This window comes from Globicephala melas, chromosome 4 (genome assembly GCF_963455315.2).
Source record: "Globicephala melas chromosome 4, mGloMel1.2, whole genome shotgun sequence".
In the NCBI taxonomy this organism is placed as follows: domain Eukaryota; kingdom Metazoa; phylum Chordata; class Mammalia; order Artiodactyla; family Delphinidae; genus Globicephala; species Globicephala melas.
This window is the reverse complement of record NC_083317.1, coordinates 38985547-39005511: the sequence shown is the minus strand read 5'-3', so window position 1 is coordinate 39005511 and position 19965 is coordinate 38985547.

Genomic DNA, 19965 nt, shown 5'->3' with positions numbered 1-19965 from the left:
CTTTTTGTGGCTGAATAGTATTTCTTTGTATATATATACCACATCTTCTTTATCGACTCATCTGTTGATGGACATTTAAGTTGCTCCCATATCTTGACAACTGTAAATAATGCTGCTATGAACATTGGTGTGCATGTATCAAATGAATTAGTTTGTTGTGTCTAAGCTCTGTATTACCCTGCCTCATGTTCTGGTGTCAGAGTAACCTCTTGGTTTTAATCAGTAAGAAAACCCATATGACTTCTTTATAGGAACATATTACACATCTCAGCACATAGGTTCATTGTATTTCATCAGTATGGGTCCAGGTAACCACCTCATGTTTCTCCTACTCCTTCAACCTTGCCTTATAATCTTTGCTGTACCACATTAGGGATAAGTTATTAGTTGACACTGGTTTAAGTATTATTCAATTTTAGTAAGACATATTAAACCTAAAGGGGGTTTCAAGATTCAGGTAAAAAATCCTTAAGATGTTGAAAAACATGGTGACCACTATTTATTACCTTTTTAGACTTTCTTAGTAGTTATTTCTTACTAGTCTTGGCTAGTAGTTTCCTCCAGTTATACCTCAACAAATTTTCTTGGTCAGAGGGCCTTTGAAGGAGAAGATGCAAAGATATTCAAGGAATTTCTAAGATTATTTTAAATTTCATATATTGTAGTATATGCAGAAGGAAATAAGTTTTTTCTCATACATATGCACATTTTATAAAATGTTATATATTCAGTATTTTCATTACCCTACTGCATTTATGTGACACAAATGCACTTACTATATACTTACTATGATTATAAATATTCTACACTAATGATGTAAAAATTATAATGTACAATTAACATCACAGTTTCTAATCAATTTCGTAAGTCATATTGCTGAATTATTGCTGAATTTTTATCTTAAAAATTTTTTGCAAAGCATTTATTTTGTTGAATAGTAAAAGGAATGTACAAATTTCAGTATAGAGTTCTAGTTCTTTAATTAATGCGGAGCTAAAAATAAAAGTCTTTCTAGGATCCTTGTGACTCTCCAATCTACAATAGTATAAGAATATTATTTATAAATTTAGCTAAGGTAAATAAACTCTCAGTGTTAATGAGGAAACTGTCATAATTCCATAAATTAGGTTAAACTATTATCTTCTGATAGATTAAAAGTAGATGAGAAGAAACTAAACTTTAGCATTGTTTAGGGCTCTTAAATGAAAGTAATTAAAATGCATCTGTGACTAGCTTTAGGGCAAAGAAAAACTGAACATTTATTGGCCTTAACAAGCCAAGGAAATAAAATCTCAGTAAAGCATTTGATAGATTTTTTTTTCTTGCTAGATACCCTTATCTGTCTATCTCTCTGGCTCTCTGTCTCTGTCTCTCTCTCTTTAACTCAATTGCTTCTTTCTACATAAATCCATTTGCTCTTACTGCCCCTTCTTTTCTCCACTTGACAGAAAACATGGTCACCAACATTTCCTGAATATCACACATGCCTCTATTACAGAAGGACTCTATTTCTAATTTTAGTTTGAAAAAAATTGTGGGGAATTACTGTGATTGTTTCAGCTTGATTTAGGTGTCCACTCCCGACAAATCAATAGTAGCCAAAAAAAAAAATAAAGCTTCAAATGGATCCCAAAATGATAGTCATGGAGGAATAGAGGTTCTTAAACCCATAATGGGGTGCTATATTCTAATGAAGGGGAGGAGTGACTGACTGGCACATAAACCTGTTCAACAACCTACAAAAACCATAACTTAAAACACTCCTGACTTAAGTTGTTTATTTTACTCCTTTAACCAAACTCCCAACAAATTTTGAGTTATGTGGCAGGAAAAAAAGAAAAACTTTAAAACTACAAACAAAAAAATTTTCTGTATCTGGATTTGAAAATGTTCACTATTTTCCTGTAGGTTTCATCTACTATATGTTTCATGCGAAGTCCTGTCCTTTAAGTATTTGCATGACAAGTTCAATATATTTTATTTATTCATATATTTTGCAAGATATATTAAGATAGTGTAAATTAAAATCAAGTAAAAATGAAGCAACACAACTTCTAAAAATCAGGAAATTTAAAACAAATTTAGAAATTATAAATAAATAAAAATACATAGATAATTATGACAATGTATACAACTTTGACCTAAATTTAACATTTGAACACCATATAAAATACCTATGGAGAGTCTTTATTACAGTCAAATATTGCAGTTTTCAGTGTTTGGGGAAAGGGAGAATAAATATGCAAATTTAGACATTTTAATAAGCATCTGCTAATTGCTTTTAAGAAGGAATTTGTGGCTAAGATCATGTTTTTTCACAGTTGTATGAATAACTCAAAATACAGAGTGGGAGAAAAATAATGATTCCAAAGGAAAATGTTTTACTTTCCAGAATGTGAATCGGGAAATTTATTGTTTAAAACTTTCCATTACTTAGGCTATTTACTACAGGGAGTATTAGATAACATGAGATGAAACTGACAAAACAGATTTTTTGATAAGCCCACTATTTTTGAGAGGTAGCTTCTGATAAACGATGTAAATCTAAAACATCTTGATAAAGAACTACACTATTTCAAGTAGCTAAGGGCAAAAATGAGACATCTGCCAGAGAGTCAAAAAAAGAGTGACAAGATCAACAGAAGTTGAGTGCCTGCAAGTTGCAAAACATTTTATGACATGATCTAGATGTTATTCTTTTTCTTTTTTTAAGTGAAAGATTGAAAGTGATTCTAGCACACCATATTTCAGGCATGAAGGAAATTTCTTGATAGTCTCAACTATGAAAGCCACCAAAGTGAGAGATTGCATATCTATAGTGGTATCTTCAAAAAGGGAATGAGACATTTTTTTAAATCAAAGTCAACATTATTTGAGAATGTACAATAACAGATATAGAACAGAGAAGGTAGTCTTGCAGATAATACCCGATGTGGAGGTACAGAGGATAAAAGTCAGAGTTTTAGAACTTCCTATTCTATTCAAGATCCCTTGACCTATTCTGTTTAATACAAACTGTATGTTTCAAAAGTTCTTGGATATCTCACTGAAGTCAGCTATTAGATCCCAAAGAAGTAACCACAGTCAAATTACTCGGAACAAATGTGAAGTAGATATTATAGGCTCCCTAGATTCCCCAGACCCTAAAAGTATTCTAGAATACTAGAATAAAAAGAAAATGAAACTACAGAACTGTCTTCCAGATCTATTTCTCTGAAAAAGGACACCACGACTTTTGATAGCACAACTACTTCTAATTAAAAATATAGATCACTGAAACTGAACTCTGGTTACCATTGACTGACTACATATTTCTGCCAAAACTCTTTGTCTCCAAACTTCACTTTATTAAAGACTTGGCACCTCATCTTGCCACCATAGACCCATGGAATATGGGTCCGTCTAGCTCTTCTGCTCTATGTTTAGACATGAAGGGGATTTAAACCCTCTAATGATAATATTCCAATTTTCTTGATTAGTCTCTCTCAATAGTCTGGACTGGAAGATTCGAAGCCCTTTCCATTGACATTAGCTGAGATAGAATACTTCAACTATGTGCTTGCCTTCTTCCTAAAAGGCCAGCTATTATTCTTCACCCTCATTGTGGTTATATAACCCAGTAAATAACAAGCTGGATCATGGTAGCCTTAGATCCTTAGCATGTTTTGTAGCAGAAGGGTGTCCATTTATACTATTGATGATGTCTCTGGTCCCCAGGACTTTCTCAGGCAGCTTATGCTTATTCTCCCCACCACTGATGCATTGTTTAAGTCAAGAGCAAAAAGTCATGACTTCTCCATACTTGGTCTTTTATACTAAGGAGTAGGAGTATTTAATATTCCTCACAGTAACCTACAATAATTTAATTTAGGTTGCTTTACTATAAATTACTATATACCTTAAGAGTAGAAGAGAATGATGAATATTTTGTACTCATAAGATACATGGCAAGATACCAACAAAAATTAAAATTAATTTTGAATATGAGCACTAAAAGGTGCCAAAAGGTAAGGAGAATTACAAAATACATCCCTCAGATATCTCACAATTTTACCCATATCTTATAGATTCGACTGTGAAGTTTTCAGTGAAAAATGAATAAATATTGAATAAATCCTTGTCATGTAACAACTCACTAAGCTAATTTAAGAAGTAGTTGGACAGATAAAAAGATGCTGAACAGAAGATATCTAAGTTTGGGTTCCCCACAATCACATTCTGAGACTGAGATTTCGGTACAGTAGCTTGTTTGGAAGAGGATCCCAGAAAGCTTGGTAAGAATGTGGGAGCATCAAACTGGATGAGAAAAGCCAATATGGTGTAATTCTGAACTAGTAACCATTGTGGGTAACAGGCGCTAAGGTTTAGAACACACCTTAAAATTTGTGAGGAAATGTTGTGAGGAAACTTGGATATTTATTTACCATTTCCGTTCAGTTAAGGTTAGCTTCTAGATCAGTGGTCAGTAAAGGGCCAGATAGTAAATACTTTGGGCTTTGCAAACCATGTGTTCTCTGTCACACTATGCAACACTGACATTGTAACACAAAAGCATCTAACAGAAAGCTCATTAACAAATAGCTATGGTTGTGTTCCTTTTATTTATTAAAACAAGTGGTGAGCTGCATTTGGCCTGAGAGCCCCAGTTTGCCAACTCCTGTTGTAGACCATCATTAACCCTGCCCGGCACATCAGAAGGTGATCTTGTAACTAGAGAATGCCCTCAGGCAGAAAGATGCAGGAAGCCATGGACTTCTATGGAAATTTCTACAAGTGACCTCTTGGGAAGGCTAAGAGGTATAAGTGGTAAAGGATAAGAAAATAATAAAATTTGAAGTCAGAAAAAGAAATTACTTAAAAGAAAAATAGCTATATAACTATGTTGCATTTTAAAAAATCAGAAGAAAGAGGACATCTAAATATTATGTCAGAAGTATCTCAAATTATATTTTTAAATGATAAGTCTCATTACATTCTACACTTGAAACCTATTATTTGTCAAATATATATGCTAATTATATCTCAATAAAAATAAATCCTGAATTATAAGGAAAAAGATAGACTTTAGATCTTTTTTATCCCTGATGATTCAGTTATTCAGATCCCAAATTAAATAGGTTTTTTTTAACATCTTTATTGGAGTATAATTGCTTTACAATGTTGTGTTGGTTTCTGCTGTGTAACAAAGTGAATCAGCTATATGTATACATATATCCCATATCCCCTCCCTCTTGCATCTCCCTCCCACCCTCCCTATCCCACCCCTCTAGTTGGTCACAAAGCACCGAGCTGATCTCCCTGTATAATGCAGTTGCTTCCCACTAGCTATCTATTTTACATTTGGTAGTGTATATATGTCAATGCTACTCTCTCACTTCATCTCAGCTTAACCTTCCTCCTCCCAGTGTCCTCAAGTCCATTCTCTACATCTACGTCTTTATTCCTGTCCTGCCCCTAGGTTCATTAGAACCATTTTTTTTAATATATACAATAGAATATTACTCAGCCATAAAAAGAAATGAAATTGAGTTATTTGTAGTGAGGTGGATGGACCTAGAGTCTGTCATACAGAGTGAAGTAAGTCAGAAAGAGAAAGACAAACACTGTATGCTAACACATATGTATGGAATCTAAAAAAATCAGTTATGTTTGATAGGTATAATCATAAGAACACTATGTAGGAAAAAGATGTTTCCAAAAACAAAACAAAGCAAAACTGCTATTGTCCACTTCACGGTTGTGAATCTATACCACGTGTAATTTGAAACATTGTGTGCCATAGTTAGTTCCTCTTAATGTCTGCAATGACAATGCATTCTTGCTTGCAAGTAACAAATCTTCAATAAATGTGTGGGCTTTAAAAAAAGTTTCTAAATCAGGTAAAATTGAAATTAGTTACAGATAGAGAAAAGAAGCTTGAAATCCAACATTGAGTTATCTAGCTCAAATATAAGCACGCGTGACCATAGTGAAGTTTGATGGTACAAAACAGTGATTCAAGAAACTAAATTATCACTTTAAAAAAATGGCTAAGTAAATTACGAATGATTTCTGTTTTTAGACTTAGCATTCATATTTCAGATATTTCACAAAACAACACTTAAAAACAAGGAGACACACATATATTCCAGGTCAAACAAATAAAGGAAAGTTGCAGAGATATAATTTGGGACATTTTTAAGACACATAAATAAGGTAATTTCATTTTGTGACTTTTCTAATTTGATTTTCAGTTAGGCTGTACCTGAAGAACTTTGACTTCTAAATATATCTTTACTGAACATAATTTTAAAATAAATGAAAGATCAAAACAAAAACATATGTAAGGTAATAGCATTTCTACTACAGTTTTATAAGACTGTATTTGAGTTCACTCATAAGCAACAAGATTATTGCTTCATAAAATAGCCCAGTAGAGCTAGAGTATTATCCTAACTGTGGTGCTACAAGCTTGATAAAAAAAATATGTGCAATAACTATGAACATAAACATACAAGTGTATTGGATTTTTCTTTTCTGCCACATCAAGGGGTAAAAGTAGCAATGCAAAAGAAAAGTTAAAAACATGAAAAAAATAAAAGAATCAGATGGATGAACCATAAAAATGTAGCCTAATAACAAATAGTACAGTGTTGTTGAGAATAGATATCTTAATAGAGAAAGGTATCTGTGTTCATAATATACTTACAAATTAATTGTTCAGAAAGCTCAAGTGTGAGTTGGATGGAGAACAGAGATGTTAGCATAACCAGTATGTTGTATAAGTCTGGTGTGAAAGTAAGAGAATTATACCAAGTTTTGAAGACCTTATATCTTTACATCTCTAACTTTCATTTACTAGTAGATAGAGAAGGCAGGAGAGAGATTGTGAAGGAAATGGTGTGTGCATAACAGATCTTATAAGATCAACTCACCTAAGAAAAATAAAAATGGAGGGGCAGGTATCTATTTAGAATGTATATGCTGTATTTTGGGACTGAAATATCAAAATACTTCACTTGCTTTTCTTTGATTGTCTATCGATTTTGTGTGGCTTTTTTTGTTTGTTTCTTTGCTTGCTTGCTTGTTTGTTTTCTCAGGGAAAACTCATTCTATGTCAGACAAAAATGGGTCTATGCATCTGTATTCATCACGTTATTTTATATATATTATAAAAGAAATGGTAACATGGAAGGTTAACACGATTGACTTTGCAGCTATTCTTTCTTTCTAAACTATCTAACTCTGGTAGGCACAATTCTAAAGTGATTCCAATAACCTCTTCCTTTGAGTGTGAGTACAACCATTGAACTCAGGATTAAGTTACTAATCAACTGATTTTAGTTAAAAGAAAGATTATCCTAAGTATGCCTAACTCAGTCAGGTAAGTCCTTAAAGGAAGGTGAAGCATCAGAGAAATTATCTTCCTGGCCCGAACAGAGAATTAAACTGGCATGTTGTGAGTGGGTCTAGAGGGAGGGGCAGCAAGAAGCTGAGACTGACCCCAGCTGACAGCCAGCCAGAAAAACAGGGACCTCAGTAACCATAACCTCAAAGAACGGAATTCTGCCAGCTACCTGAGAGATCTTTGAGGAGAACCACAAACTCCAGACAATGCCGCTTGGCCAACTTGTGAAACCCCTAGCAGAGAACCCAGCTAACCCATTCATTCCCAGACTGCTGACCCAAGAAACTGTGAATAATGAGTCTGTGCTGTTTAAGAGACTAAGTTCATAATAATTTGTTATGGAACATCAGAAAAGGAATACATTAGCCAAGAGCAACCATTAGAATCACTTCTCTAAAACACCTTATTTGTAGTAATTTTAGCTATAATTATATATCAATATTCATATACATACATATGTATTTCTGATTACCACAGTGATCCATTCACTGAAAAGAGTCAAATGATACAGATAATGCATAATTAAAAACAAAGCTGCTTTGAAATAGACCCATTCCTTCTCCTCTCTTCTCCTGCCCACCAGTGTTTCCCAGAAAATTGTTGTTAGCCATTGCTTACTATTTTTATTAGTCTAACATTCTTTTTGAAAAACAAGTGGCACTATTGTGTATATCCTCATTAGATCATTGCATTTTTCTCTAAATAATTATATGCATTACTTCATGTCTTTTCATCTAGAGTATATCATTCTTTTTAAGAGGATTTTATTGTCTGAAAATGCTGCTTCTCTCACTATTTGCACAATATACATGGGGTCTCAACTGAGCAATCCTCAAAATTTGATTTGGATAATTTGAAGCATGCAGCACTTTTTTTAAACGTAAAAATTCCAGCGTTGATTCCATAAACTTTCATACTCAGAAGTTACTACAGATTTCTATCTCTTTAATCCACATTCTATGCTTTTGTAAAGGCACATGATTTTCAATTAGACTTCAGATAATACAATAACCCCTTACTACAGGTGAAAACATGTGGTTTCACAATTACAAAGTTGGTTCCAAAGTTTCTTGATGGTCTATAAATGGTCAGAAGTTGCAGAAGAAAAAATCCTATACAATGAATTATTTTGCAGACCCAATAGAGTCATCTTTATTTTGGAAGATGCTGTGAGACTGGTGTGTGTTTGTGTTTAAATTACGAAGGACTTGGAGAAATAAGAAGCAGCGACAGAAGTCTTTATAAAGTGGAGAGATTAAATAAATAAAAGCAAGCTGATATGAACCCATTCTTTTGATTTGCCAAAAATGTTATGACAGTGCAGAAATGGTGGCTTTGAAATAAATACTGTGATAAACATAGCATGCCATGTACAAGGGTGATTCATAATAATAATCAGATGAGAAAATATTAGAAGGTAGGATCAAGATGGTGAAGTAGCAGGTCCTGAGCTCACCTCCTCCCACAAACACACCAAAACTACATATGGAACAATTCTCTTTGAGAACATCCTGAAGACTAGCAGAACAGCTCTTCTACAGTTAAGGATATTAAAGAAAACACACACACATTGAGATGGGTAGGAGGGGTAGAGGAACAATTTAGTCAGGACCCATACCCTCTACACAATAATCCACAAGCAAGAGGGGATATCATAAGCACAGAGTTCTCCCTAAGGAGTAAGGGGTTCAAGTCCCACAATAGGCACCGCAGCCCTGGGGACTGACACCAGGAAGACAAGCCCTTATAATATCTGGCTTTGAAAACCAGCAGAGATTATGTCCGTGAAAGCTGGAGGACTGTAGAAAACCAAGCAACCACTTTTAATGGGCTCATGCACAAACTCATTTCTCTGAGTCCCAGCTCAGAGACAATGGTTTGAAAGGCACATGGTGCTCAAACAAGCTTGCCAAGACCCTCCAGCACACAGTCACCCAATGCTCCCTCCAGCTCCAGCCACCCTGCCCAGACAGATTCAGCCAGTGTACCCCAGGAAACTCCCAGCCCACAACTGCTCCAGCTATCCCACCAAGGTGGGCACAGTCTGGTGCAACTAGGTACCTCCAGGCCCATGAACACTCCAGCTCCAGATGGCATTTCTGTACACTAACAGTGAACTTCAGAAAGATAAATTAAGAAAACAATCACATTTAAAATTGCATCAATGAGAATAAAATACCTAGGAATAAATCGTATTAAGGAGGTAAAAAACCTGTACTCAGAAAATTATAAGATACTGATGAGGGGCTTCCCTGGTGGTGCAGTGGTTGAGAGTCTGCCTGCCAATGCAGCGGACACTGGTTCACGTCCCAGTCCCGGAAGATCCCACATGCCGCAGAGCGGCTGGGCCCGTGAGCCATGGCCGCTAAGCCTGCATGTCCGGAGCCTGTGCTCTGCAGTGGACAAGGCCACAACAGTGAGAGGCCTGCATACCCCCCCCAAAAATATATATATATATATATATATATATATATATATATATATATATATACTTATGAAAGAAATTGAAGAGGTTACAAAAAAATGGAAAGATATACCATGCTCATGATTGGAAGAATTATTATTGTTAAAATGACCATACTACTCAAGGCAATCTACAGATTAAATGTAATCCCTATCAAAATACCAATGGCATTTTTTGCAGAACTAGAACTAAATAGTTCTAAGTAATAATTCTACAATTTTAATATTTGGAAGCACAAAAGACTCAAAATAGCCAAAGCAATCTTGAGAAAAAAGAGCTAGAGGTATCACACTATTCAAACTATTCTACAAAGCTACAGTAATCAAAACAGTTTTGCATTGGCACAAAAACAGACACGTAAATTAATGAGATAGAATAGAGAGCCCAGAAATGAACTCATACTTATATGGTCAATTAACCTGTCACAAAGTAGGCAAGAATATACAATGGGGAAAAGACAGTCTCTTCAATAAATGGTGTCAGGAAAACTGGGCAGCTACATGCAAAAGAATCAAACTGGACTACTTTCTCATACCATATACAAAAATAAACTCAAAATGGATTAATGACTTAAATGTAAGATCTGAAACTATTAAACTCCTGGAAAACAGAGACAGTATGCTCTTTGACAGCAGTCTTAGCAATATTTTTTTGGCTTTCTCTCCTCAGGAGAAATAAAACCAAAAATAACAAATGGGACTACATTAACCTAAAAAGCTTTTGCACAGAGAAGGAAACTATCAACAAAATGAAAAGGTCAGCTAATGAACAGGAGAAGATATTTGCAAACAATATATCTGATAAAAGGTAAATATCCAAAATATACAAAGAACTCATACAACTCAACATTGAAGAAACAACCCAATTAAAATATGAGCAGAGAATCTGAATAGACATGTTTACAAAGAAGACACACAGATGACCAACAGGCACATGAAAAGGTGTTCAACATCACTAATCATCAGGGAAATGCAAGTCAAAACCACAATGAAATATCACCTTACACCTGTCAGAATGGCCATTATCAAAAAGACAACAAATAACAAGTGCTGGTGAGGATGTGGATAAAGGGAACCCTCATGCATTCTTGGTGGGAGTGTAAATTGGTGCAACTTCTATGGAAAACAGTATGGAGGTTTCTCAAAAGATTAAAAATAGAACTACCATATGATCTAGTGATTCCACTTTGGGATATTTATCTGAAGAAAATGAAAACACTAATTTGAAAATATATATACACCCCAATGTCCATTGTAGCATTTAGTTACAATAGCAAGATATGGAAGCAACCTAAATGTCTATCAATAGATAAGTGGATAAAGATGTACAGAATATGTATATAGAATATATAGAATGGCATATATTTAGTCATAAAATAAATGAAATTTTGTCATTTGCAAAAACATGGATGAACCTAGAGGGTATTATGCTAAGTGAAATAAGTCAGAGAAAGATGAAAACCATATATTTTCACTTGTATAAGAAATCTAGAAAATAAATGAATGAATATAACAAAATGGAAACAGACTCATAAACACAGTGATTGCCAGAGGAGGAGGGTGAGGGGAATGGGTAAAGTAGGTGAAGGGGATTAAGAAGTACAAACTTCTACTTATAAACTAATTAAGTATGTGATGTAATGTACAGCATAAGGAATATAGTCAATAGTATTTTAATAATTTTGTATGGTGACAGATGGTAACTAGACTTATAGTGGTGATCATTTTGTAATGTATAAAATATTGAATCACTGTTATACACCTGAAACTAATATAATTTTGTAAGTCAATTATACTTCAAAAAATAATGAGAAAATATTATTTAAATATCCACCTTGATATTAAATCAGTTTAAGTCAACTACTCAATGTTTAAATATGAAAAGATATGAAAAGAATCATACCATTCTAAACCTGTAAAGCTGTCAAATAGTGGACTATAGAAATTAACTATCAGCACCTATGCTACTTCTCCCAAAGCATCTTTTACATGAAGCACAGTGAGGTCCTACCAAACACTCTATTGTACTGAAGATAATATGGCAGATTAGAATCAGTTCCCCTTGGTTTTAATCTCAGCATGGACAATCACAAATGGTGTAATGTAATTTTGTACAAGTTACTTACACCAGCTCTCAGCACCTGTTTATATCTGTAAAGTGGGGATAATAATAGTACTTACTGAGTCAAGATTTTGTGAGAACTAATTGAGATGCTATAGGTCAAGTACTTAGTGAGAAGTGTTAATTAATATTGTTTTTCTAGTGTTAGTATAAGTTTGGGTATAAAGTGAAAATTCTATCTTCCAAAATATACCTGCTTAAACAATGGTAACTTAATCTTTCAAATCATTTTTATCCCTCCTTTCTGCCACATATATAAATGCTTTCCAAATCTGAAAAAGTGAATAAGAAATTTCACTACACTAATGCCACCTAAATTAATTTCCCAGGTATTTTTGCTTTCAATAGGTCATTAAAATTTTATTTGCTCTTTCCATTTAAGATTTGAAACCAACTTTGTTTCTTTGGAGACACTTCTGAATACTCAAAGTTGGATCTGCAAATAAAAACTCAAATGGAGTTGAATAAATTGTATTAAAATCTTTATAACTATAGAATGCAATAGTTTATCTGTTACAAATATAATAAAATTAGGATAGAGGTTTGGGGTAATAGTGGTAAAACCCATAGTCCAAAACTAAAAATTCTATAGTCTGAATCCTTAATCCAAATATATTTTCATTTCTGAAAGGTCTGGATCTAGCTACTACATCACATTTTATAAAAGAAAAAAATAATAATTTTGTTATCTTACCTCTAAGAATGGGAGAATAGGCTCCATTCAGGAGTTGCAAGTAGGGGTTGTAAAAAATATTTATTCTTGCTAATATACAAGCTGTTAGTAATCATGTAGCACTATAGAGTTGCTCTTCACACAGGTGACACATTACAGAAAAGTGACCTACCGTAGAAATAGTTTTTGAAAAGTGACAAGTGCCTAAATATGTAATAACAGTCAACTTTCTAACAGCCTAAAACTAAAATAAATTTAAAGTTATCATTAATTTAATAAATTCACTGAGAAGAAGGGTTGTATATTTCTGGGAAAAATAAACTAAGTTTTGTTAGAACCTGGTAAGGCAGTCCTTACTTTGCATGGCTCCAGTATACACAAATCTCATTTATCGGAGTTTAAATAACACCAATCCCTCAACAACATGGTTCAAATTTCAGTTACCAAGGTGTATTAACTATGAATATATGAATAAAGTACATACATAGCTCTTCAGTTCACAAATAACTAAATAATAGATGTACACCATGATCAATGACTAACCATGTCACTTCTTTCAAAGTCTACTGGCGACTATTCATTGAACACCTGTTAGTCATTTCACACACAGAGAGCAAAGTATATAGTTGTATCACTTTTCTGTTTTTCAGTTTTCCCAGTGATAAATTGTGACATTTTCCAAAAGGGAAAATCAATAGAGGAAATTAGCCAGCAATGGTAAAAGTACAGCAAAGTAACAAAGGGATAATGCTGAAAGTGAAATTTAAGTCAAATGCAAATTGTGTTAAAGAAAAAAAGTTGACATTGGGAATGTCGAACCCCCCCATTCAAGATATTCTAGATTTGCAACCAGAACTTAAGTGAAGGCAAATTTATTGACACAAAAGAGGAAAATGGTTGTGACTGAAAAAAAAAAAAAGGTGAGATCCCAAAGAAAGTGACACTGACAATAAACTTCACATTATTGTATATTTCACAACATTGGGTCCACAAGCATACAATGTTCAAAGCTGATTCAAACACAAAAAGGACTATGACAATCTACCAAAGTGTAGAGAAGTTACACCCTCTGTATCATAAGCTATACAATAAGAAGGCAAGCACTTTCAAACTAACCTTGGTATTTTTTTTTTTACAAAGAAATACTTTCTCAACATTTCTAGTATTTTAAATTACAGAGAAATAAATGTTAATAGCATTATTTTTTCTTTTTCCTTACACATTTATAACTGATAGTGGGAGAGTTCTTAATATTTGACTAATTTTTGAAGACTATATACAGAACAATCAAAAATTTTCCATTGACTGTTAAATCACTGTACTCTTTCAGTGGTTGCCAGCTATTTCATTATGATGTGGCTGTCAGTGTGTGTGTATCCCTGTGCCAGAGAAAGAGATTATCTTTTCTGAATTTTATTGAGTCTCTTGAAACTGGAAGTTTAAAATTTTCATCAAATTTGGAAAAATTCTATCATTTCTTCAAATATTTTTATCTGCCTGAATATCTTTATCTTCTCATTCTGGTACTCCAATTATTCATAACTTATATGGTTTGTTTCTGTCCTGTAAATCACTGAGGCTCTGTTCATTTTTTCCAGTGTATTTTTGCACTTCAATTTCAGCAAATTTTATTGTACTGTTTTTATTTTTTAATTTTTTAAATTAATTAATTCATATTTTATTTTTGGCTGTGTTGGGTCTTCAGTGCAGCACGCGGGCTTCTCATTGTGGTGGCTTCTTTTGTTGTGGAGCACAGGCTCCAGGCACATGGGCATCAGTAGTTGTGGCTCGTGGGCTGTAGAGCGCAGGCTCAGTAGTTGTTGTGCACGGGCTTAGTTGCTCTGCAGCATGTGGGATCTTCCTGGACCAGGACTCAAACCCATGTCCCCTGCATTGGCAGGTGGATTCTTAACCAGTGTGCCACCAGGGAAGTCCATGTACTGTTTTTAAAACTTGTTGAGGTGGTGAAAATTTGGAGATCCTAATACACTGTTATACTATTCAGTGAGATTTTTGTTTCTTATATTGCTTTTTACACTTCCGGAATTTCCATTTGGTTCTTTCTTGGTGGTTCTAATAGTAACTCTAAAATTTCCTATTTGCTCCTTTGTTTTCTTTTAAATCCTTCAAGATATGTCTAATAGATTTTTAAATGAATGTTTTGCTAAGTCCATCATTTTTGTTGTTTGTAGTCTATTTGTATTGGCTTATTTTCATCCCTGGTAATGGGTCCCATTTTCCACATTTCTCTACCTACATGCTTATTAAAATGTTCTTACCTAGTGTATGCTGGACATTTTGAATGCTACATTGTTGAGAGTCTGGATTGTGTTTTCTTCAGTTAATACAGTATTTCATTTTGTTCTGACTGGCAGTTGCTTTACTGGAGGAAAAACTTCTCTTTTTGACCTCTTTACTTGAGCTTTGTTAAGGTGGATCTAGAGTAGCCTCTACTTTGGGGTTAGATGAGATTTAACCAAATGTATGATCTCTCTAGGTTGTCTCATGAATGCCTGGGGTTGTCAATGATGTTTCTTCAGTCTGACAGGACAGAACTCGTATTTTTTCTACTATATAAGGTTCAGTATCTGTTCAGCTCACAGAAATCTGGTAGTTATATTTTTCCCAGTTGTTGTACTTTACCAGGCCTTATAGAATCTCAACCTTTGAATGTACAGCTTGGTTTTTGGCAACAAACACCATGAAGAATCTGAAGTTCCTTCTCTGTATTGTTTCTGACACAGGACCCCTGTCCTCTTTCCCATCACCTCAGTGACTCTGAATCCAGTTTCTATCTCCTCAGCTTGCTGAGGCCTCCATGTATTTTTTGGCCTCCACTTCCTTTACTGTAGTCAAGAAAATACATCCAGCTAGGTATCTGGTACAAGTCTGGAACTTAACTCTTATAATCCTATCTCTCAAGGGTCACAGTCTTTTTTTAAAATTTTTATTGGATTATAGTTGATTTAAAATGTGTTACTTTCTACTGTACAGCAGAGTGAATCAGTTATACATATACATATATCCACTCTTTTTAAGATTCTTTTCCCATATAGGTCATTGCAGAGTCTTGAGTAAAGTTCCCTTTGCTATATGGTAAGTCCTTATTAGTTATCTATTTTGTATATAGTAGTGTGAATATGTCAATCCCAATCTCCCAATTTATAAGGGTCACAGTCTTTATGTACTACTTCTAAAGAGTTATTTCATATAACTCATACATTCAGTTTTAAACTATTTTCAGTAGGAGAACTAGTCCAGGACAAGTTATTTCATCATAACCAAAGATGACAGTTCTTATTTTGAAATCTATAATATCCATATGAAAACTTTGTCATACTCTACCCTCTTCCTTTGAAATATTAACCAGCACTGCCACCATCCTCCCTATCTATGGACCAAATATTTAACTCACCATCTTGCTTAGGCCAACACTGATTAATGGAAGTGAGTTTTTTGTTGTTTTTCCAAGAAATGCTTTTCAAACTGGTTTGGTTGCAACTGGGTGTTATATTTACTTTTTTCAGAAGTTGAGTTATTGCTATGTATCTTTTAGAAATATTTTCTTTATGAAAACTTTGACTTCAAAACACTCTGAAAATACACACACACACAAACACAAGGTATGTAAATCTTTTGTAGGCACTTCATAGTCTACAGAGAATAACCTTTATACATTTAAATTTTCAGATACTAATGATCTGGGAGATATTTAAAATTGTTTTCAACCCAAGATTTTATATAAATATATAAATATGTAATATATACATACATGTGCATACTAGTATGTAAATATATAATATAAATATATATGATATATACATGCATATCCATATATACTACTTGTTATTTTATTTATATATTCAATTTGTTTTAAAACATTGAATGAAAATTGGAAAATATTATATTGAATTATATTTTGATAGGATGAAACAATTGAAATAATAATAGAAATATATTTTCCTTTTTGCTCGGGCTAAATAAAAATAATGACACTGCTACAGTTATCTAAAGTTTGTAGAGCATAGGAGAGCAAATGATAGGTGTGGAAATAAGGTAATAGTTTGAGACAAATTGAAGCAGAGAGAAACAGATTAGAAATCTTGAGTTTGAAAAACAGATACCTTTAGCAGTATTTTTCCTAAAAATTAACCCCCTACCAAATGTTGCAATATAATATCAGGATCTGATTTTCTATATGTTAAAACCTTTTTAAGATAAATTATTGGACAATCTAGCATATCTAATAAGTCCCTACTGCCTTCGACAGCAGAAAATTTATAGATCTGGTGTCAATTATTCGTTTATGGTATCTTAGAGGTGAGTCAGCTATCAGCTACTCTGAGTGATACAATCTCCTTAATAGGGGCTCAGTAGTGGGGTCAGGGAGGCAGATATATCACAAGGACAGAGGGCAATACTGGTGAAGCCTTTTACATCAAACTTAGGAATATTACCTAATGATTTAAATAAAAAATAAAAATTATCCTTCTACATCTGTGACTCTGTTTTGTAAGTAAGTTCATTTGTATCATCTTTTTTTAGATTGTGCATATAAGCAGTATCATATGATATTTGTCTTTGTCTGATTGATATATACACACTACTACATATAAAACAAATAACTAGGGCTTCCCTGGTGGCTCAGTGGTTGAGAGTCTGCCTGCCGAAGCAGGGGACACGGGTTCGTGCCCCGGTCCAGGAAGATCCCACATGCCGCGGAGCGCCTGGGCCCGTGAGCCATGGCCGCTGAGCCTGCGTGTCCGGAGCCTGTGCTCTGCAACGGGAGAGGCCACAACAGTGAGAGGCTCGCCTACCGCAAAAAAAATAAAAAAAATAAAAATAAAACAACTAATAAGGACCTACAATATAGCACAGGGAGCTCTTCTCAATACTCCGTAATGACCTATATGGGAGAAGAATCTAAAAAAGAGTGGATATAAGTATATGTATAACTGATTCACTTTGCTGTACATCAGAAACTAACACAACATTGTAAATCAACTATCCTCCAACAAAAATTTTTGTAAAAAGCTACCCATTAAAAAAAATCCTTAATCAGTCTAAAATTCTACTGGAAACTATTGGAAATAAGACTTGTAATATAAACTTGTTAAAATATCACTAGTCTGACAGTTTTTGTTTCACTATAGTTAAGTTTTTATAGGGAGTTGGTCATCAACATGTGATCAAGAAACTGCTTTTGTAAAAATATCTTCACAGAAAACTGTTGAGGAGTGGATGGCAGTGGGATCTCACTGAGTTGTTATTGTAGTCAAAAAGCAGAGAATTTGAAATAGTAACAGAATCACCTCAGTTATATTTTGTCTATTTGTTTTATTTGGTAATATATTTGGATCTATAATTAGTAATTTTTATTAACAAATGCCCATCTAAAATAGGAGCCCAAAATATAATTTCTCGAAATGTCTTGATCAACCTAATAATAGATAGACATTATAGAAGTTTAAAACGTTATTAAAAATCAAGTTGAACTACAGAGAACATACCATGCTTTGAAATTATTACAAAAATTTGCAATAAATTTTGGGATTATCAATAAAAATAAGATTTATGAATAAAATCCATCATAAATATTCATCATAGTGTTATGTAGGAAAGAAGGCGATGATTTTTCAAAATTAAACATTTCCAAACTTAAAAATTTTTCAACAATAGACATAAAGATAAAAGAACAAATGAAAAGTATATGGCTCTCCATGACATGCCTACGTATGTGTATGTATATGCACATACATATACATATTTACACACATACTCATATCTGAACTTTTGCAGAGGTGCAGAGTTAGTATTCATAATTATATTGGCTATGTTAACACTGTGGAAGCTGAATATTTCATATTTATGAAAATGCCTAATGCAAACTGCACTGTTCTGTGTAATTAATGAATGTGTAAAAGAAGAGATTGGAAAATGTAAAACATCTTCATAAAGAATGCAGGGGCAGGTGGTTTATTTGTCCATGAAATAAATCTTTAATTAGTGCTCTGGAATATGATTTTGCAAAATAGTATTCCATCTTTTCTATTACTAAAAGAAAATGGTCAAGATATCTGCCTTTATCCCTCTAAAATAAATCATTTCCTTATATAATGATAAGTGTATACATTAAGAAAATATCAGTTATATTACAACCAAAAAATTCTGACACACATACAAAGCTCACCATGATAATCTTTTTGTTATTGAACATATATTTTAGGCTGCTTTTCCTAATATTTGAGAAACAGGAGGCCAAGAAAAGGGTAGGAAATGTAATCCTGTAGTATATGCCATATCACAATTGATAATAGGTCAGGGAGAGATAAGGAGGAGAAGAGTTAGATGTGGAGGAGATACAAGTTGTAGGTTAAGAAATTCAAACAAGGAAGATACAGCTTCTAATGAATGAAGTGATTTGACATTTTTGAAATGGACAGGTGAAATGAGGGTATTTCAGAAGGTTAGAACGACCTACTTATGTGTAATCTAGGAACAGAGCAAGCAAAATGCAGAAAGGCAGGTAAAGCAGCAGCCAGCATCAAGAGTTGTGGAGTATTTGCAGTGACATGGATGGACCTAGAGATTGTCATACTGAGTGAAGCAAGTCAGACAGAGAAAGGCAAATATCATATATCGCTTATATGTGGAATCTAAAAAATGGTACGAATGAACTTATTTACAAAACAGAAATAGAGTCACAGATGTAGAAAACAAACTTACGGTTACCAAGGAGGGGAAGGGGGGAGGGATAAATAGGGAGATTTGAGTTCACATGTACACACTACTATATAGTAAAATAGATAACTAATAAGAACCTACTGTATAGCACAGGGAACTCTACTCAATACTCTGTGATGACCTATATTGGAGAAGAATCTAAAAAAGAGTGGATATATGTATAACAGATTCACTTTGCTATACACCTGAAACTAATACAACGTTGTAAATCAACTATACTCCAATAAAAATTAATTTTAAAACAGAGTTGTGGAAATAAGTAGCAGGGACCCATTTGTGACTCAGATATAGAAACAAGGTTTTCAAGACAGGTCTCCAGTCTTGAGCTTGGTCTGCAGATTGTCAAGTAGTCCCAGTTTTGGGGTGGTAGAGATGTAGGGATTAAGTCAGACAACCCAAGAAGTTAACTGATTCCCGGTGGGATTGAACTCAAACTCTCAGATTTGTAGTGTTCAGCCATTGGTTTTGACTGCATGACCTCCAGCAGCTATGAGGTGAGTCACAGTAATTTGTTACTGATAGAAAAATACAGAAAGTATTAATAAAAATAGTTCTGTGCTTATTGATATAAGAATG